Raw genomic sequence first — 20,398 nt, 5'->3', positions numbered from 1 at the left:
GTGTTAAAAAGTTCAAAAATAAATAGAGTTCATAATCGTTAAAATTGGTTATAATGTGAGCAGGTTAAAAGCATAAATATAATATGTAACATTTAAAAAGTAAAACTATTTACAGTTAAAAAATAAATTCATCAAAAGGTCTTTAAGTTCTCTGAGTCTGTAAAAGATCAGTGATCTGAGAATAAGGAGAGGGGAAGAAGCCGTGTTTATATGTAACCTCAATTGTTACCTGTCAATCATTTCATTCCTGTTTTATCTTTGGGTGTATTAAGACCGCAAAAGCCAATCAGAGGAAAGATACTGTGTAAGGGGTGGGACTAGTGGCGCACGTTTGTGAAGTGAGTAGTTAGCGCGCATGGGGAGAGAAACAGGCAATAATCAGAGAGCGAAGAGGGGAGGCATCATTTGTGTGGAGAGCATTTAAGTTTATTTTGGAGGTCGACGACTGGTGGTCCTGATGTAAACTTCTGTGTGACCTTTGAGAGGTGAATATTTATGCCTGTATTTGCGCTTTATCTAACTGTTATAGTGAAAAGAGACTGGGTGTGTACATGGTTAGCGACGTGCTAGCTAGGGATAGCATTCCGTGCTAATGTGCCTGCAGATCGTAGCTTTAGCGTTGTAATATTTTTGGAGCGAAAGTAAAGGTAATGCGAATTCGACACGAGATAATGTTTGATAATTGTGGCTAAATTAAGATAATATGCTTGAAGGAGACGGACATTGGAGAGAGAGAGAGACGGGTTTCCATCTGATGGCTCTGCTGTTCTGCTGTGCCCTGTCCTGCTGTGTTTTCTTCTTCGTGACTTTCGCTGTCCCGCCATTGTGTGTGAGTGTTTGGATTGTGACTGCCACCGCCATTGCCATTACCATTCAAACTGTCATCCTCCATTCCCGTTCTCCCCCTTCTAATAAAACCCTGGATTTGTGTGGACTTACATACACATGCACTTGCTTTTATTGTGTGCTCAGCTGCGAGTGAAGCGGCCATTACAGTTGTGAAGCCCCGACCGCACACGAGCTTCAATAAACAGGTCTGAAACAGGTAAAAATCAAATTTAAGGTTTTTCATATGAATGTGTGTGTGCCCACAGGTAAAATATTGAGTTTTAGTTGTTGTAAATTAAAGAATACCGTATTAAAAAGTAACTTAAGGATTCTGAAAGGGATTAAATATGATGTATATTAAAAAAAAACCAAAAGGGTTACCTTTTGTAGAGGAAACTGTTTTTTCCTTACAATTGAGGTGTTAAGGATGAATTGAGGGTATTTTATGTTAAACTATCTAACTAAAAAAGATTTTTATTTTAAGTGGAACGAAAGCTCAGAACCAAGAAAGACACTGTTTGTTTTGTTTTGAAAATCCTCTTACTCATTGTTAATAATTTTGTTCATTGTATTTTTATAATACGAGAATATATTCAATTTTTATTTCATCCATCTCCGAGAACAAGTACCTCAGACCAAGTACTAAGGATCAATTTGCAATTCTTTTGACTTCAGCTTGAGGAAAGGGCAGCTTTGAGTCTTTGTGGACCAGCTTGAGCGAGCTACCCTCAACACTTGATCTTGAAGCGCCTTTCCGCAGCTTTGAAATTGAATATCAATCAGCGTGTAATTTGAAATAGACAGATGGCAGATGCAGTACTTTTCTCTCGATGACATCAACATTCTTTTCTTTGTATTGACAGGACACCTATTTGGCGTGTGAAAAGACCCTGAGGCTTTTGCGCATCACTTTTTTTCTGAGGTTGTAAAGTGAGTGAAATGGACATAGAACCCATGTGTGTAAGAGTCAAGGGCTTACGGTCATACCACTCTGAACACGCCCGATCTCCTCTGATCTTGGAAGCTAAGCAGGGTCGGGCCTGGTTAGTACTTGGATGGGAGACCGCCTGGGAATACCAGGTGCTGTAAGCTTTTTTTTTTCATTGTGAGGAAAGGGCAGCTTTGAGTCTTTGGGGACCAGCATGAGCGAGCTTCCCTCACACACCTTTTCTTGAAGCGCCTTTCTGCAGCTTTGAAATTGAATTTCATGCAGCGTGTAATTTGAAGTAGACAGATGGCAGATGCAGTACTTTTCTCTCGATGACATGAACATTCTTTTCGTTGTATTGACAGGACACCTATTTGGCGTGTGAAAAGACCCTGAGGCTTTTGCGCATTACTTTTTTTCTGAGGTTTTAAAGTGAGTGAAATGGATATAGAACCCATGTGTGTAAGAGTCAAGGGCTTATGGTCATACCTCTCTGAACACGCCCGATCTCGTTTGATCTTGGAAGCTAAGCAGGGTCGGGCCTGGTTAGTACTTGGATGGGAGACCGCCTGGGAATACCAGGTGCTGTAAGCTTTTTTTTTTTCTTTGTGAGGAAAGGGCAGCTTTGAGTCTTTAGGGACCAGCATGAGCGAGCTTCCCTCACACACCTTTTCTTGAAGCGCCTTTCCGCAGCTTTGAAATTGAATGTCATGCAGCGTGTAATTTGAAGTAGACAGATGGCAGATGCAGTACTTTTCTCTCGATGACATCAACATTCTTTTCGTTGTATTGACAGGACACCTATTTGGCGTGTGAAAAGACCCTGAGGCTTTTGCGCATCACTTTTTTTCTGAGGTTGTAAAGTGAGTGAAATGGATATAGAGCCCATGTGTGTAAGAGTCAAGGGCTTACGGCCATACCACTCTGAACACGCCCGATCTCATCTGATCTCGGAAGCTAAACAGGGTCGGACCTGGTTAGTACTTGAATGGGAGTCCGCCTGGGAATACCAGGTGCTGTCAGCTTTTTTGTTTCTTTGTGAGGAAAGGGCAGCTTTGAATCTTTGGGGACCAGCATGAGCGAGCTTCCCTCACACACCTTTTCTTGAAGCGCCCTCCGCAGCTTTGGAATGGAATTTCATGCAGTGTGTAATTTGAAGTAGACAGATGGCAGATGCAGTACTTTTCTCTCGATGACATCAACATTTTTTTCTTTGTATTGACAGGACACCTATTTGGCGTGTGAAAAGACCCTGAGGCTTTTGCGCATCACTTTTTTTCTGAGGTTGTAAAGTGAGTGAAATGGATATAGAGCCCATGTGTGTAAGAGTCAAGGGCTTACGGCCATACCACTCTGAACACGCCCGATCTCATCTGATCTCGGAAGCTAAACAGGGTCGGACCTGGTTAGTACTTGAATGGGAGTCCGCCTGGGAATACCAGGTGCTGTCAGCTTTTTTGTTTCTTTGTGAGGAAAGGGCAGCTTTGAATCTTTGGGGACCAGCATGAGCGAGCTTCCCTCACACACCTTTTCTTGAAGCGCCCTCCGCAGCTTTGGAATGGAATTTCATGCAGTGTGTAATTTGAAGTAGACAGATGGCAGATGCAGTACTTTTCTCTCGATGACATCAACATTTTTTTCTTTGTATTGACAGGACACCTATTTGGCGTGTGAAAAGACTGTGAGGCTGTTGCACATCACTTTTTTTCTGAGGTTGTAAAGTGAGTGAAATGGATATAGAGCCCATGTGTGTCAGAGCCAAGAGCTTACGGCCATACCACTCTGAACACACCCGATCTCGTCTGATCTCGGAAGCTAAGCAGTGTCGGGCCTGTTTAGTACTTGGATGGGAGACTGCCTGGGAATACCAGGTATTGTAAGCTTTTTTGTTTCTTTGTGAGGAAAGGGCAGCTTTGAGTCTTTGGGGACCAGCATGAGCGAGCTTCCATCACACACCTTTTCTTGAAGCGCCTTTCCGCAGCTTTGAAATTGAATGTCATGCAGTGTGTAATTTGAAGTAGACAGATGGCAGATGCAGTACTTTTCTCTCGATGACATTAACATTCTTTTCGTTGTATTGACAGGACACCTATTTGGCGTGTGAAAAGACCGTGAGGCTGTTGCACATCACTTTTTTTCTGAGGTTGTAAAGTGAGTGAAATGGATATAGAGCCCATGTGTGTCAGAGCCAAGAGCTTACGGCCATACCACTCTGAACACGCCCGATCTCGTCTGATCTCGGAAGCTAAGCAGGGTCAGGCCTGGTTAGTACTTGGATGGGAGACCCCCTGGGAATACCGGGTGCTGTAAGCCTTTTTGTTTCATTGTGAGGAAAGGGCAGCTTTGAGTCTTTGGGGACCAGCATGAGCGAGCTTCCCTCACACACCTTTTCTTGAAGCACCTTTCTGCAGCTTTGAAATTGAATTTCATGCAGCGTGTAATTTGAAGTAGACTGATTGCAGATGCAGTACTTTTCTCTCGATGACATTAACATTCTTTTCGTTGTATTGACAGGACACCTATTTGGCGTGTGAAAAGACCGTGAGGCTGTTGCACATCACTTTTTTTCTGAGGTTGTAAAGTGAGTGAAATGGATATAGAGCCCATGTGTGTAAGTGTCAAGGGCTTACGGCCATACTACTCTGAACACGCCCGATCTCGTCTGACCTCGGAAGCTAAGCAGGGTCGGGCCTGGTTAGTACTTGGTTGGGAGACCGCCTGGGAATACCATGTGCGGTAAGCTTTTTTGTTTCTTTGTGAGGAAAGGGCAGGTTTGAGTCTTTGGGGACCAGCATGAGCGAGCTTCCCTCACACACCTTTTCTTGAAGCGCCCTCTGCAGCTTTGGAATGGAATGTCATGCAGTGTATAATTTGAAGTAGACCGATGGCAGATGCAGTACTTTTCTCTAGATGACATCAACATTCTTTTCGTTGTATTGACAGGACACCTATTTGGCGTGTGAAAAGACCCTGAGGCTGTTGCGCATCAATTTTTTTCTGAGGTTGTAAAGAGTGTGAAATGGATATAGAGCCCATGTGTTTCAGAGTCAGAGGCTTACGGCCATACCACTCTGAACACGCCCTATCTCGTCCGATCTCGGAAGCTAAGCAGGGTCGGGCTTGGTTAGTACTTGGATGGGAGACCGCCTGGGAATACCAAGTGCTGTAAGTCTCTTTGTGAGGAAAGGGCAGCTTTGAGTCTTTGGGGACCAGCATGAGCGAGCTTCCCTCACACACCTTTTCTTGAAGCGCCTTTCTGCAGCTTTGAAATGGAATGTCATGCAGCGTGTAATTTGAAGTAGACAGATGGCAGATGCAGTACTTTTCTCTAGATGACATCAACATTCTTTTCTTTTATTGACAGGACACCTATTTGGCGTGTGAAAAGACCCTGAGGCTGTTGCGCATCACTTTTTTTCTGAGGTTGTAAAGTGTGTGAAATGGATATAGAGCCCATGTGTGTCAGAGTCAAGGGCTTACGGCCATACCACTCTGAACAGGCCCAATCTCGTCTGATCTCGGAAGCTAAGCAGTGTTGGGCCTGGTTAGTACTTGGATGGGAGACCGCCTGGGAATACCAGGTGCTGTAAGCTTTTTTGTTTCTTTGTGAGGAAAGGGCAGCTTTGAGTCTTTGGGGACCAGCATGAGCGAGCTTCCCTCACACACCTTTTCTTGAAGCGCCCTCCGCAGCTTTGGAATGGAATGTCATGCAGTGTGTAATTTGAAGTAGACAGATGGCAGATGCAGTACTTTTCTCTAGATGACATCAACATTCTTTTCGTTGTATTGACAGGACACCTGTTTGGCGTGTGAAAAGACCCTGAGGCTTTTGCGCATCACTTTTTTTCTGAGGTTGTAAAGTGTGTGAAATGGATATAGAGCCCATGTGTTTCAGCGTCAAAGGCTTACGGCCATACCACTCTGAACAAGCCCGATCTCGTCTGATCTTGGAAGCTAAGCAGGGTCGGTCCTGGTTAGTACTTGGATGGGAGACTGCCTGGGAATACCAGGTGCTGTAAACTTTTTTTTTTCTTTGTGAGGAAAGGGCAGCTTTGAGTCTTTGGGGACCAGCATGAGCGAGCTTCCCTCACACACCTTTTCTTGAAGCGCCTTTCTGCAGCTTTGAAATTGAATGTCATGCAGTGTGTAATTTGAAGTAGACAGATGGCAGATGCAGTACTTTTCTCTAGATGACATCAACATTCTTTTCTTTTATTGACAGGACACCTATTTGGCGTGTGAAAAGACCCTGAGGCTGTTGCACATCACTTTTTTTCTGAGGTTGTAAAGTGAGTGAAATGGATATAGAGCCCATGTGTGTCAGAGTCAGGGGCTGACGGCCATACCACTCTGAACACGCCCGATCTCGTCTGATCTCAGAAGCTAAGCACGGTCGGGCCTGGTTAGTACTTGGATGGGAGACCGCTTGGGAATACCAGGTGCTGTAAGCTTTTTTGTTTTTGCAGATGCAGTACTTTTCTCTTGATGACATCAACATTCTTTTCGTTGTATTTACAGGACACTTATTTGGCTTGCTGATGTTTGGTACTGGACCTGCTCTACCTGTAAAGTGTCCGAGATAAGTTTTGTTTTGATTTGGTACAATATAAATAAAATTAACTTGACCAGTGTTATTTTTGGTCTTTTGTTAATTGCATGCCACATGAAATTATTATTAGTCACTTTTATCTCACATTTGACCTGCAGCTACAGTCTCACAGTGGCAAGACAAGAACACTTATACTACTTGTTTGTTCAACACTGAACTTCATCCAGTACCATGTTGTCAAACACACCAGCACAGCGCCTGAACAGGGACTTGAACCCTGGACCCTCAGATTAAAAGTCTGATGCTCTACCATCTGAGCTACTCAGGCTCTTTCTACAGCATTTAGACAGGAAAATAAATGCCTGTGAAGGTCAAACTGCTGCTTTCTTGACTTGTTCAATACTCCATGTTAAAGTCCACCATGCTTTTGATTGGCTCTGATTCTCTGTGGCAAAATCCAACAAGAGGCTCCAAAAATGTCTTGAATGTCATAAGAATACACAGGACAAGATGTTAGTTTCCTTCATGTCTGCAGTTCCTCCACTGGAAAGTAAAGTCAATGCTGTTCCTCTGCTGAAACCTGGGATCGGACCAGGGACCTTTAGATCTTCAGTCTACCGCTCTCCCAACTGAGCTGTTTCAGCTCTGAGGGAGGGCCCTGCTTCTCTCATTTTATAATCTCTTCCACTCTCACTGGAACTTAGAGAGGATTTGAGCTTCTGAAGTCATGACACATTGAACAGTTCTACAGGACCATTTTTGATGAATGTCTGAATCACACAAGCCTTTTTTGTTTGTCTTCTTCCCAGTTGCCTCAACATTGTGTGAGCCAATAATTCCACATCTGTACCAGACACACCTCTCGTTGGTGGGTTTTCTGGATCTTTCTGTTCTAACAGTGTCTTTTATCTTAAATATGCCACTTTCACATTAAACATCAATAACAGGACAATATCAATACTATTATTGCTGCTGTTGCTGTTGTTGGTTGTGTGTCTGTCTTCCATCCCCCTGTCCCTCTGTCTTTCTCTCTGCTTGTCTTTCACCCTCATCTTGTTCCCATCTTTTTGTCATTCTCTCCCTCCTTTCTCTCTGTCTTTTGTCTTTTCTTCTCTATATTTGTCTTCTGCTGCTCCAGGATCAGCTTCTATCACTCAGTGGTCCAGAACCATTATGAAGCCTGATCATGAATGTGAGCCCAGCTCTTGGAACAGGCCTGCTGCCACCACAACTAAGATCCTGCAGGTCACTAGAAACTCCAGTGTCCAGCTGACAAGTGGACTTTCCTCTGATCTGTGGTGGTGCTGAGTTTAGCAAACATCTCCAACAAGAAGATGAAGGAGGCCATCAACTCCTCCAAGCTCAACATCTATACTGGCTTTACTGGGAGATCAGGAGGTCAAAGCAGATCTTCACCCTCCACCTCAGATGGTTTCTACTCACAGAGATGAGGGACCAGTTCAAACCAGCTACCTGGAGCTCCCTGAAGCCATTGTCCCCATCAGCTAACATCTGGATCTGGACCTGCACCGGTGCTGACTTGTGTCTTGAGTCCCCAGAGTTTGTTGAACCAGAGAAGCTTCAACTGGTGACGGTTGTACAACCAAGCGTGAAGGTGAGCCTGGATCAGGTGGGTCCATGTCATCCAATCAGTAGGTTTCTCTTCTCAATTAATTTTCTTCATCCCAGTTTAGATTGATTCTTCTCAGCCTCATGAAGGAGCATCTGATCAGGTGTTTGACTGCTTGTTGGTTGTAATTCCATAGATTTTAATCTCAAATGTTATAGAATTAATAAGAACATCTTAAAGACCTTTGTCCAACACTTGAAACTCACCTGTCTGTGGAGGCCCAACTGGCCTTTGGTAGTGAGGTGGTGGATGCATGTGAATGAAATGAGGCTCGTGTTGCTGTGAGGAGCCACTAGAGGGAGACACCTGTCGTTCCTCCCAGCTGACAATGAGGCTTCACAGCTGCATTTGAAGCTGTCCTTTATGAGTCACAACTGTCTTGAGCTCAGGAGCCAAACTCACTGAAAAAATATGCAAGTGGCTTTGGACAAAAGCGTCTGCTCAATGAAATTGTAGGATTATAGAATTCTATAAATGTAGAATATAATTGTAGAAATGCTCTCTATCACCACCCCCAAAGTCTGTGCCAGGGTCTCTGGCCAGTGGTCAATGGCTCATATCACCTGCCCAGGATGGATCAAGCTTGCTTGTCTTTGTAATTCTGCACTTATTAGAGACCTGGAAACAAAGGAATGCTGAAAAAGAGAAAATAGGACCTCACACAAATGGGCTTGTGACACAATTTTAAAGAATTGTGTAAATGTGAATCTTTTACAAATGTGTGTGTGAATGTGGTTGTTGTGGCCGAGTGCTGAAGGCGATGGACTAGAAATCCATTGGGGTCTCCCTGCTCAGGTTGGAGTCCTGCCAACAACGTTAAAGTGTTGATGTTCTGGAGGAGACAACATCTGATCTTTTTAGATCCACGAGTCAAAGGTTTTCTTTAAAGTGCTGCAGCAGCTGAGGATGAGGGACAGACAGAATTTCAAACCATCTTCGTGAGGACATTTTGAAAAATGATGACATTTTGCCACAGTTATTATTGACTTGGAACACTGCAAAAATATCCCCTCTACAAAAACCCTCCTCTTCAACTTTGTACCCAAGTTGTCTCCTCATCAGGCACCACAGTGTCCAGGATGTTCAGTCAAAAAGTCATTAATGATTTTAAAAATGTCCATCAAACACAAAATAAGGCTTCAAATAGGTAAAATCACCATCTGTAGACTGGACCAATATGCTGATGTGATCCTTTGATTAGTTTAGGATCAGTCAGAGATCAAAGACTGAAGCAGGAGATCAATGCTCAGAACCCAGAGATCAAAGACAGAATTCAGACATCAGAGACAGAATTCAGACATCAAACACATACCTGATGGAGGCTCCACCCCCCCCCCCAGACAATTTCCATGTAAGTCGTAAGTTTTATTTTTAAAGCGCCAAATCACAACAAATGTTATCTTCTTTTTATTCTTTTTATTAAAGATTGAAGCTCCATACAAGACAGAGTTTGTAGACAAGAACATCACAACCTGGGAAGCTTTCACTTCTTTTGATGGACAGCTTTGACTTCAGGTTCTACCTCTGTAAAATTGAAAGTAAAGTAAATGAAGCACCTGTGAAGGTAAAACTGATGATGTCATGACTTGTTCAGTCCTCCAACATTAAAGTCCAACAAGCTTTTGATTGGCTCTGATTCTCTGTGGCAAAATCCAACAAGAGGAAACAGAAAATCTTGAAGTTGTCTCACTTTTTTTTTAAAAGAAACTCTGCATAGGACAGTGATAGGATGCTTGTTTCCTTGGATGAAAAAGTCTGGTACTCTCATCTTCTTAAACATTTACTTGTTCAATCAGGACAAGAGAATCTGAGCTTGGATGTCATTTTGTAGTAAAAGGGGAATTAAACTTGTAAACATCAGCTGGTGTTCACTCTGATGATGTATCGATGGTTTGTATTCTGCCTTCTGTAGCACGATGCTGCTGGGAAGAAGCCTGATTATGTCAGAGTTGTGTTCAGTGGCTCCTGCTCGGTCCATTTCTGAAAAATAGGCTCCAAAGAGTTCAGTTGTTTAAAAGCTCAGGGTTAGGGTCAGCAGGTCAGCAGACGAGGTGGCCGAGTGGTTAAGGCGATGGACTGCTAATCCATTGTGCTCTGCACGCATGGGTTCGAATTCCATCCTCGTTGTGAGCGACTATGGTTTCTACTCCTACATTATGGAATTACTGTGAGGCTTTTTACTGACACAGATACCAGTTGAGTCAACTTCCCTTTCACAACCTGACTGAAACAACTCTGACACCCAGAGCTCACATGTGTCAATCACCTCTGTAGAAGGTCCCGCCCCCACAGAGGTATAAATCCTCCCATCAGTGAAGAAAACTGAAGACACCTCTTGGATGAGAGCTGAAGCATCTTCAAGAAACCTGAAACAGTCCACTTGGTACATTTAAATAATCCTACAATTTCTTTAAGCTTTTGTCCAAAGCCACGTGCATGTATCACATGTATATAATACATATGTGATACTCTTAAACAGGCGTGAAGCTGTAACCTCACATGAACACTTGAAGTCTAGATTTCAGCTGCATGTGAAGAAATCAGCATAAAATCCTTGTGTTGGTGTTTAAACCTGGACTACCAGAACCAGGCTAAGAGGTGTTTGTCTGTTAGCTGTGAAGCAAACTCAAACATGAAGGCTTTGAGGGTTTGTTCTCAACACAAAGAAAGATTCAATGCTCAGACAACTGCCAACTCTGTAAAAAAAAAAAAAAACATTTTTACAAATCTCAGTTTATTTCTTCATGAAGATCTTAATGAGGCAATCAGCACCAGAGCACTAAAGTTAAAATTAGTAACACCATCACTAACGATGTATTTATTTGACCCGATGTAGTTTTCCTGATCAAATATAGTTTTCATCAAAATATATAATTTTTTTTACAATTAATTATTTCCTAATATGCAACGTCACATAAATGAAAAAATGGAGGACCCTATAAAATGACCTGACGTCAGTGTTCAAGGGTGAAGTCATTTTTGGAATGAAGAAGAGTTCATCCAGCTTTTTTTGCCTCGTGTCTCTGAACCAGCTCATTTGTTGTGTCCACGCCGTTCCGTGTTTAACATGTTTTATGTAACATGAATAACATATTAATATACAAATATATACATGACATAAATTATATATAGACACAGATAAACATCAATAACCAGTGAGAGAAGTCATGTGGTTCTCCGACCTCTCGAAGCTGCATCGCCGTGCTAGAGGAGTGCTGACATCATCATTTATGGTTCCTTGCTGGATGAAGGCCTAAACTATGGAGTGAAATCTACTGCCTTGAACTCACTCTTCATTTCTGCTCAGGCTTTTCCTGCCAGCAAGGCAGTGGCAAGAAAAGCAGTCAGCTGATGTCCACAGCTCAACATGAGAAGGACACATTTCTTTTGAAGAAAAAACATTTCAAGGAGTTTTTCCTGCCAATACAGGACAACACCCACTCACAAACCAGTGCTGGACAAGTTCCTTCAAAGCTGTAATGCCTTATTTCTTACTTGTTACTGTCATTTTAAAATAATTGGTTCCATTACGATTGTGTCTGCCAGCGCTTGGTGACTGTACAGGAGGTCTGTGGACCGCAGGGCCACAACAAGCCCATTTCCTCAACTCTCCATTTAGTACAGAGGTCCCCAAGTATGGACCAGTGAGGATAAATGTGATAGTGGAGAAGTCCTTTTGTTCTTCAACTTGTCCAACTTGATGGTGAGTCTCCTTTTATCAAGGATTACTGAATGCTTGTGTTATTCATGGCATTGTTAACACTTTATAAACCCTTCATTCAGAGCTGTAAAGAACCTTTAACCTCATATCCCAGACATCAAAGTGGGCCACTAACCGGTGAGATGAAGCTATGCTATGCTGCTACATTCTGAAGAGGTAAAGTAGCAGGTTCTGAGAGTGATGGCTACCCTGGATGTGTTCATCTCCTACTTTAATATCAGCGTCCCAACTTGGAGCTCTGACCACCTCCAGCTTTTTGTTCCTGTTTCTGCTTCAGTCAACAGGGAACTCAAACCTGCAATAGAATCATCAACAACAATGGAATAGAAAACAGAGGAAGACAAAATATCATAAACTTACAAAGCTGAGAAATGTTCATGAAGAATAAATGCACACATTATGATTGAGGCCAGAAAGTAAAACTCCACACCAAATGTATTTTGACATGTAGGGAAAATGAACTTGAATGTGTTGAAAAAGCAGATGAATGAATCCACTATCACAAGATGGCGTCACAGATCCTGATGCTCTGAGCAGGAAACACCAAGCAAAACATGACTAAAAAGCTCCTGTTGTTCCTTCCATGAAAAACTGTGGCACTGATGAGAAGAAGGATCCAAGCGTCCTCTGAGGATCCATCGCCTCACCATTCGGTAGAAGGATGATAGGGTCGGCACCAGGAGAAACCCTTGTGTCTCTGATGCAGGGAAGATGGAGCACTGAAGAGGACATTTGGTGGAGCCTGAGACAGCAAACATCATGCCGCCCTTCATCAGAAGAACCATAGCACTTTAGTCACGTGACTGAAGTCATCCATTCATGTCAGTGATGTCACTTGGCAGGACTGTCATTGCCGTCACATTCTAGAAAAGAATCCAGACTCCACATGTGGCTCCCATGATAACTGATGGACCTCTGGTTGGAGGCTGGACGATGATGTTTGGACTTGAAGGAAAACTCCTTCTCCAAATTCCATTGTGTTCAAATTTAAAGTCCCACAATAAAAAGTAGCTGAATCTGACAGGTGAAGGTTTGGAACTCCAAGATGGTTGATGTTTTCTTGACTTGATGCTCTGACTGTCAGGGTGGATGACAGCTTCTTTCTGCTGCTGCATCTGAGTGGCTGATTGGAGGTTTTACCTCCCAAGGTTGTCTGGTTCCAGGGGAAATTTGAAAATTCCAGTCTCCAACCTTGGCTGTTCTGAAACTCTTTTCCTGAATCACTCCTGAGCTGCAGCAAGAAAAAATACCAGTGCCCAACCAGATCAACTTAATGGCTGCTAACAGCCTCAGACACTTGATTTCCATCAATCTGGAGCCAAGAAGGCCCTCACCTGTAGTTCTCCTCCAGGAGGGTCCAGGTTCTGCCATTGTGGCTCCTTGTGCCACTGCCAGAGAGCCTCAGCTGCACACTGCAACATTTCAACAGGAGATTTACATTCCTTCAAATGTCCTGACATCTTATTCCAATGGTTCTGTTCCATATTTATATTTTAAAATCAATCACACAATGAAAGCTGCCACAGCTGGTTTAAGTGAGAGAACACGCTAGGCAAGGCAAGGCAGTTTTATTTGTAGAGCCCGTTTTCACAAACAGTTTGTCTCAAAGGGCTTCACATGGCATCATAACAACATCCTCTGCCCTTAGACCCTCACATCGACTGAGGAAAAACTCCATAGAAAACCCTTTTAACAGGGAAAAATCTGAGAAACCTCAGGGTGAGCAACAGAGGAGGGATCCCTCACCCAGGACGGACAGACGTGCAGTAGATGTTGCTACAGACAAGAAAACAGTTTACAATACAAAATGTGGGAAACACGGAAATGTTAATAACAGCTGAAGAAGGAAGCTTCTGGTACGGGAGGCAGGGAGAGCAAGCCAGCTTGATGGGGGACTGGATGGCAGACTGGTTCATGGAAGGGGAGCGCAGGCCGGTGTAACAGTAGGGAATAAGAGGGGGGGGGGGGGCGATGCAGGCGGCGGTTGGGGCTCTGGTGGATCTGTGGAAACACAGAGAGACTGCGAGACACCAAGGCCAAACTACAAAGCGCAACAAGTAGTGGTAATGACAGTTCCAAAAATGTGCAGGGAGGAGAGGAGGAGAGAGGGGGAGAGGAGAGGAGAGGAGGGAAGGGCTCCATGTAACCTGATGTGTCCCCCAGCAGTCTAAGCCTGTAGCAGCATAGCTATCAATGGTTCAGAGCTACCTGAACCAGTCCTAACTGAAGGCTCTGTCATAGAGGAAGGTCTTAAGCCTGGACTTAAACGTAGTTAAAGTGTCTGCCTCTCTGACCCATGGAGAGAGCTGGTTCCAAAGTAGAGGAGCCCGGTAACTAAAGGCTCTACCTCCCAGTCTGTTTTTATTGATACTGGGAATCACTAAAAGACCTGAATTCTGGGAGCGGAGTGCTCTGGTCGGACAGTAGGGACTAATGAGCTCTTTCAAATAGGATGGAGCTTTATCATTGAGAGCCTTATAAGTCAGCAGAAGGACTTTGAAGTCGATTCTAGATCCTACAGGAAGCCAGTGGAGAGAAGCTAAAGTGGGAGAGATGTCTTCTCTCTTCTTAACTCCCATCAAAACCCTCGCTGCAGCGTTCTGGACCAGCTGGAGACTCTTTAGAGAGTATTTAGGACATCCTGACAGGAGAGAGTTGCAGTAGTCCAGCCGAGAAGTGATAAATGAGATTTGAAACCAGTAAAATATGCTTTTCTGTGTGCAAACTAGTGAGGGGCATGGAAGGATATTTTACCACCAATACAGAACCCAAACTTTAGTCATGTGATGAGATGGCGACTGAGAAGAGTGATTATGAAGTTAATGGACAAAATGTGAATTGAAAGAAAATACATTAAAAAATGCTAAATAAACAAATAAATAAAAGAAGGAGCACAAATGACATTTTTCTGCACAAATTTACTGGTATTTGACTGCATTTTTGGTTCATGAGTAGATGAAAGAGTATCACATATATATATTATATACATGTGATACATGCACGTGGCTTTGGACAAAAGCTTAAAGAAATTGTAGAATTATTTAAACGTACCAAGTGGACTGTTTCAGGTTTCTTGAAGATGCTTCAGCTCTCATCCAAGAGGCATCTTCAGTTTTCTTCACTGATGGGAGGATTTATAGCTCTGTGGGGGCGGGACCTTCTACAGAGGTGATTGACACATGTGAGCTCTGGGTGTCAGAGTTGTTTTGGTCAGGTTGTGAAAGGGAAGTTGACTCAACTGGTATCTGTGTCAGTTAAAAGCCTCACAGTAATTCCATAATGTAGGAGTAGAAACCAGAGTCGCTCACGAAGAGGATGGGATTTGAACCCATGCGCGCAGAGCACAATGGATTAGCAGTCCATCGCCTTAATCACTCGGCCACCTTGTCTGCTGACAGCAACCCTGAGCTTTTAAACACCTGAACTCTTTGGAGCCTATTTGTCAGAAATGGACCCAGCAGGAGCCACTGAACACAACTCTGACATAATCAGGCTTCTTCCCAGCAGCATCGTGCTACAGAAGGCAGAATACAGACCATCGATACATCATCAGAGTGAACACCAGCTGATGTTTACAAGTTTAATTCACCTCTTACTACAAAATGACATCCAAGCTCAGATTCTCTTGTCCTGATTGAACAAGTAAATGTTTAAGAAGATGAGAGTACCAGACTTTTTCATCCAAGGAAACAAGCATCCTATCACTGTCCTATGCAGAGTTTCTTTTTAAAAAAAAAAGTGAGACAACCTCAAGATTTTCTGTTTCTTCTGATTTTCTGTGGATTTTGCCACAGAGAATCAGAGCCAATCAAAAGCTTGTTGGACTTTAATGTTGGAGGACTGAACAAGTCATGACATCATCAGTTTTACCTTCACAGGTGCTTCATTTACTTTACTTTCAATTTTACAGAGGTAGAACCTGAAATCAAAGCTGTCCATCAAAAGAAGTGAAAGCTCCCTGGTTGTGATGTTCTTGTCTACAAACTCTGTCTTGTTTGGAGCTTCAATCTTTAATAAAAAGAATAAAAAGAAGATAACATTTGTTGTGATTTGGCGCTTTAAAAATAAAACTTACGACTTACATGGAAACTGTCTGGGGGGGGTGGAGCCTAGGTATGTGTTTGATGTCTGAATTCTGTCTCTGATGTCTGAATTCTGTCTTTGATCTCTGGGTTCTGAGCATTGATCTCCTGCTTCAGTCTTTGATCTCTGACTGATCCTAAACTAATCAAAGGATCACATCAGCATATTGGTCCAGTCTACAGATGGTGATTTTACCTATTTGAAGCCTTATTTTGTGTTTGATGGACATTTTTAAAATCATTAATGACTTTTTGACTGAACATCCTGGACACTGTGGTGCCTGATGAGGAGACAACTTGGGTACAAAGTTGAAGAGGAGGGTTTTTGGAGAAGGGATATTTTTGCAGTGTTCCAAGTCAATAATGACTGTGGCAAAATGTCATCATTTTTCAAAATGTCCTCACGAAGATGGTTTGTAATTCTGTCTCTCCCTCATCCTCAATTTCTACAGCCCTTTAAAGAAAACCTTTGACTCGTGGATCTAAAAAGATCAGATGTTGTCTCCTCCAGAACATCAACACTTTAACGTTGTTGGCAGGACTCCAACCTGAGCAGGGAGACCCCAATGGATTACTAGTCCATCGCCTTCACCACTCGGCCACAACAACCACATTCACACACACATTTGTAAAAGATTCACATTTACACAATTCTTTAAAATTGTGTCACAAGCCCATTTGTGTGAGGTCCTATTTTCTCTTTTTCAGCATTCCTTTGTTTCCAGGTCTCTAATAAGTGCAGAATTACAAAGACAAGCAAGCTTGATCCATCCTGGGCAGGTGATATGAGCCATTGACCACTGGCCAGAGACCCTGGCACAGACTTTGGGGGTGGTGATAGAGAGCATTTCTACAATTATATTATACATTTATAGAATTCTATAATCCTACAATTTCATTGAGCAGACGCTTTTGTCCAAAGCCACTTGCATATTTTTTCGGTGAGTTTGGCTCCTGAGCTCAAGACAGTTGTGACTCATAAAGGACAGCTTCAAATGCAGCTGTGAAGCCTCATTGTCAGCTGGGAGGAACGACAGGTGTCTCCCTCTAGTGGCTCCTCACAGCAACACGAGCCTCATTTCATACACATGCATCCACCACCTCACGACCAAAGGCCAGTTGGGCCTCGACAGACAGGTGAGTTTCAAGTGTTGGACAAAGGTCTTTAAGATGTTCTTATTAATTCTATAACATTTGAGATTAAACTCTATGGAATTACAATCAACAAGCAGTCAAACACCTGATTGACTGACTGATTGGATGACATGGACCCACCTGATCCATGTCAGCCTTGTTGGAGCAGAAAGAGGTGGATCAGAGGAATCAGTGGATCAAGACTCAGGTGTCAGATGAAGAATCTCTTTATTCACAATGGAGTCAGAGAAATCTTCCAACGTGAACTTGACAGACCATTTTATACCAAAGACAGGCTGTGTGTGTGTGTGTGTGTGGGGGGGGGGGGGGGGGGGGGACAATGGCTTAAGGGAGCTCCAGGTAGCTGGTTTGAACTGGTCCCTCATCTCTGTGAGTAGAAACCATCTGAGGTGGAGAGTGAAGATCTGCTTTGACCTCCTGATCTCCCAGTAAAGCCAGTATAGATGTTAAGCTTGGAGGAGTTGATGGCCTCCTTCATCTTCTTGTTGGAGATGTTTGCTAAACTCAGCACCACCACAGATCAGAGGAAAGTCCACTTGTAAGCTGGACATTGGAGTTTCTAGTGACCTGCAGGATCTTAGTTGTGGTGGCAGCAGGCCTGTTCCAAGAGCTTTGCTCACATTCATGATCAGGCTTCATAATGGTTCTGGACCACTGAGTGATAGGAGCTGATCCTGGAGCAGCAGAAGACAAATATAGAGAAGAAAAGACAAAAGACAGAGAGAAAGGAGGGAGAGAATGACAAAAAGATGGGAACAAGATGAGGGTGAAAGACAAGCAGAGAGAAAGACAGAGGGACAGGGGGATGGAAGACAGACAGACAACCAACAACAGCAACAGCAACAGCAGCAATAATAGTATCGATATTGTCCTGTTATTGATGTTTTCATGTGAAAGTGGCATATTTAAGATAAAAGACACTGTTAGAACAGAAAGATCCAGAAAACCCACCAACAAGAGGTGTGTCTGGTACAGATGTGGAATTATTGGCTCACACAATGTTGAGGCAACTGGGAAGAAGACAAACAAAAAAGGCTTGTTTGATTAAGACATTCATCAAAAATGGTCCTGTAGAACTGTTCAATGTGTCATGACTACAGAAGCTCAAATCCTCTCTAAGTTCTAGTGAGAGTGGAAGAGATTATAAAATGAGAGAAGCAGGGCCCTCACTCAGAGCTGAAACAGCTCAGGTGGGAGAGCGTTAGACTGAAGATCTAAAGGTCCCTGGTCCGATCCCAGGTTTCAGCAGAGGAACAGCATTGACTTTACTTTCCAGTGGAGGAACTGCAGACATGAAGGAAACTAACATCTTGTCCTGTGCATTCTTATGACATTCAAGACATTTTTGGAGCCTCTTGTTGGATTTTGCCACAGAGAATCAGAGCCAATCAAAAGCATGGTGGACTTTAACATGGAGGATTGAACAAGTCAAGAAAGCATCAGATTGACCTTCACAGGTGTTTCTTTTCCTGTCTAAATGCTGCAGAAAGAGCCTGAGTAGCTCAGACGGTAGAGCATCAGCCTTTTTATCTGAGGGTCCAGGGTTCAAGTCCCTGTTCAGGTGCTGTGGATGTTCCAGTGTTTGACAATATGGTACTGAACAAACTGTCATCATCAAAAGTAGAAGTGTTCTTGTCTTGCCACTGTGAGACTGTTCCTGCAGGTCAAATGTGAAGAACCGGCAACCCCCATTTTGCAAAAAGTTAAATTTTTCTAACTGTTCAATTGGAAAGTATTTTCAGATTGAAGAAGTGATCACGAGAACCAGGAAAATCCCTCTAAACACAGCAAACTCCATCCATCAATCCATTTTCTACAGATTTTCCTGTTCAGGGTCTCAGAGGGAACTGCAGCCTGTCCCAGCAGCCTCAGTACAAGAGGAGGGGTTCACCCTGGACCGGTCGCCAGTCCATCACAGGGCCAGGTGAAAGTGCCAACCACTGCACTGCCCCTACTAGTCGTCTACATATCAGTGTTCTCAGTATTGCACTGACATTCACATCAGTATTGTGCTTATATTTTATTTCCTGGCTCTTCAAGCCTCCTATTATGCTGAAGTTGATTGCTTCAGTGACCAGGAGACGTTATCATTGGCAGCTAGTTTACTATTATTGCTGCTGCTGTTGCTGTTGTTGGTTGTGTGTCTGTCTTCCATCCCTCCGTCTTTCTCTCTGGTTTGTCTTTCTCCCTCATCTTGTTCCCATCTTTTTGTCATTCTCTCCCCCCTTTCTCTCTGTCTTTTGTCTTTTCTTCTCTATATTTGTCTTCTGCTGTCTGTCCTGTCCTGCTCTGTTTCAACAACCAACCAGTCAAAGCAGACGTCCGGTTAAAAAAATTATCATAAAAGAACTCTTGATGTGATTTGGCTTGAGACATGAAGAAGATAGGATTTTTTTTCTCTTAATTTTAGAAGCATTTACAGATTCATGTAAAGATCATCAATCAGTGTCGTATTTCAGACAGACTTCTGGTCCGTGAGGACGAGGAATCCAGCACAGATCCACAGAACTCCAACTGCCATCTTTGATGATTCCTTTACAGTCTGTAGGGTGGAGAGATCCTCCTGAGTCTGGCTTTGAATGTTTGTCTGTGGATGTGTTAACCCTGTCATGGACTGGTGACCTGTCCAGGGTGAACACGGCCTGTCGCCCAAAAGCTGCTTGGATAGGCTCCACCCCCTCCATGACCCTGAACAGGATAAGCAGAAGAAAATGGATAGAAGTCATGACACATTGAACAGTTCGACAGGACCATTTTTGATGAATGTCTGAATCACACAAGCCTTTTTTGTTTGTCTTCTTCCCAGGTGCCTCAACATTGTGTGAGCCAATAATTCCACATCTGTACCAGACAAACCTCTGGTTGGTGGGTTTTCTGGATCTTTCTGTTCTAACAGTGTCTTTTATCTTGCTTTTATCTTTTATCTTTTGTATCTTTTCTTTGTATCTGCATTCTGTGGTGCACGGTGGCTCTGGAAGAGCGCTCTATCTAACTATTTTAACTGGAACCCCCCCCCCCTTCAACGAAAATAAAAGATTCTGATTCTGATTCTGACACACACACACACACGTGTATAAACATGATGTTCCGAATGTTTCACTGTCTGTGGTTGTCCAGCTTTCCTTGCCTCTTCACTGTCATTGTCACAACTCTGAGCAATCTTCCTCTCTAGGTGATGTCTCTGAGTGATGATGATTGCTGTCTGTTCAACCAGCTTCATTTGTTGATATCTGAGAAGGACTGAAGACAGCAAAGTGTGCTGATTGGCCAACAACCCCACACAGGTCAAAGGTCACTGCTCTGAGGCAGACCAGTTTACTATAACAGTGGTGACACCATCCACTGCTGGCGCTCTCTTCAGTGCTTCTTGTTTCTGCCCTTTGTGCTTGAGCTCCTAGAGCAGCTGGTCCGGCTCTCCCCCTTTTCTTTTCTATTCCACTAATTTTTTTTTTAAATTTTCTATTTTTGTAATTCATCATCGATCTCAGCTCACGGTTGCTACACT

At 43.3% G+C, this 20,398-nt stretch overlaps 1 long non-coding RNA gene, 11 other non-coding genes and 2 pseudogenes across 12 annotated transcripts; 12 read left to right on the top strand and 2 right to left on the bottom strand.

The window, feature by feature from the left end:
- Window positions 1-357: 357 nt before the first annotated feature.
- On the top strand, window positions 358-1,089 carry LOC147264682 (uncharacterized). The gene is made up of 3 exons (XR_015112511.1): window positions 358-485; window positions 714-829; window positions 973-1,089. It is a non-coding gene; the product is annotated as an uncharacterized LOC147264682 (long non-coding RNA).
- Window positions 1,090-1,801: 712 nt separating this feature from the next.
- LOC147264681 (5S ribosomal RNA) lies at window positions 1,802-1,920 on the top strand. Its single transcript, XR_015113520.1, has one exon. It is a non-coding gene; the product is annotated as a 5S ribosomal RNA (ribosomal RNA).
- A 311-nt stretch (window positions 1,921-2,231) lies between these two features.
- On the top strand, window positions 2,232-2,350 carry LOC147264680 (5S ribosomal RNA). The gene has a single exon (XR_015114205.1). It is a non-coding gene; the product is annotated as a 5S ribosomal RNA (ribosomal RNA).
- Window positions 2,351-2,662: 312 nt separating this feature from the next.
- LOC147264679 (5S ribosomal RNA) lies at window positions 2,663-2,781 on the top strand. The gene has a single exon (XR_015114451.1). It is a non-coding gene; the product is annotated as a 5S ribosomal RNA (ribosomal RNA).
- A 310-nt stretch (window positions 2,782-3,091) lies between these two features.
- LOC147264678 (5S ribosomal RNA) lies at window positions 3,092-3,210 on the top strand. Its single transcript, XR_015114450.1, has one exon. It is a non-coding gene; the product is annotated as a 5S ribosomal RNA (ribosomal RNA).
- A 310-nt stretch (window positions 3,211-3,520) lies between these two features.
- On the top strand, window positions 3,521-3,639 carry LOC147264677 (5S ribosomal RNA). The gene has a single exon (XR_015114564.1). It is a non-coding gene; the product is annotated as a 5S ribosomal RNA (ribosomal RNA).
- Window positions 3,640-3,950: 311 nt separating this feature from the next.
- Window positions 3,951-4,069, top strand: LOC147264676 (5S ribosomal RNA). Its single transcript, XR_015113207.1, has one exon. It is a non-coding gene; the product is annotated as a 5S ribosomal RNA (ribosomal RNA).
- Window positions 4,070-4,380: 311 nt separating this feature from the next.
- Window positions 4,381-4,499, top strand: LOC147264675 (5S ribosomal RNA; annotated as a pseudogene).
- Window positions 4,500-4,809: 310 nt separating this feature from the next.
- On the top strand, window positions 4,810-4,928 carry LOC147264674 (5S ribosomal RNA). Its single transcript, XR_015114274.1, has one exon. It is a non-coding gene; the product is annotated as a 5S ribosomal RNA (ribosomal RNA).
- Window positions 4,929-5,230: 302 nt separating this feature from the next.
- On the top strand, window positions 5,231-5,349 carry LOC147264673 (5S ribosomal RNA). The gene has a single exon (XR_015114856.1). It is a non-coding gene; the product is annotated as a 5S ribosomal RNA (ribosomal RNA).
- A 310-nt stretch (window positions 5,350-5,659) lies between these two features.
- LOC147264672 (5S ribosomal RNA) lies at window positions 5,660-5,778 on the top strand (annotated as a pseudogene).
- A 310-nt stretch (window positions 5,779-6,088) lies between these two features.
- Window positions 6,089-6,207, top strand: LOC147264671 (5S ribosomal RNA). The gene has a single exon (XR_015115222.1). It is a non-coding gene; the product is annotated as a 5S ribosomal RNA (ribosomal RNA).
- A 353-nt stretch (window positions 6,208-6,560) lies between these two features.
- Window positions 6,561-6,633, bottom strand: trnak-uuu (transfer RNA lysine (anticodon UUU)). The gene has a single exon. It is a non-coding gene; the product is annotated as a tRNA-Lys (tRNA).
- Window positions 6,634-16,265: 9,632 nt separating this feature from the next.
- On the bottom strand, window positions 16,266-16,347 carry trnat-agu (transfer RNA threonine (anticodon AGU)). The gene has a single exon. It is a non-coding gene; the product is annotated as a tRNA-Thr (tRNA).
- Window positions 16,348-20,398: the final 4,051 nt, after the last annotated feature.

This window comes from Aulostomus chinensis, chromosome 4 (genome assembly GCF_037954235.1).
Source record: "Aulostomus chinensis isolate RoL2024-O1b breed Wild chromosome 4, RoL_Achi_v1.0, whole genome shotgun sequence".
Taxonomy (NCBI): domain Eukaryota; kingdom Metazoa; phylum Chordata; class Actinopteri; order Syngnathiformes; family Aulostomidae; genus Aulostomus; species Aulostomus chinensis.
The sequence above is the reverse complement of the archived record's forward strand: the minus strand, read 5'-3'. Positions and strand labels throughout refer to the sequence as shown.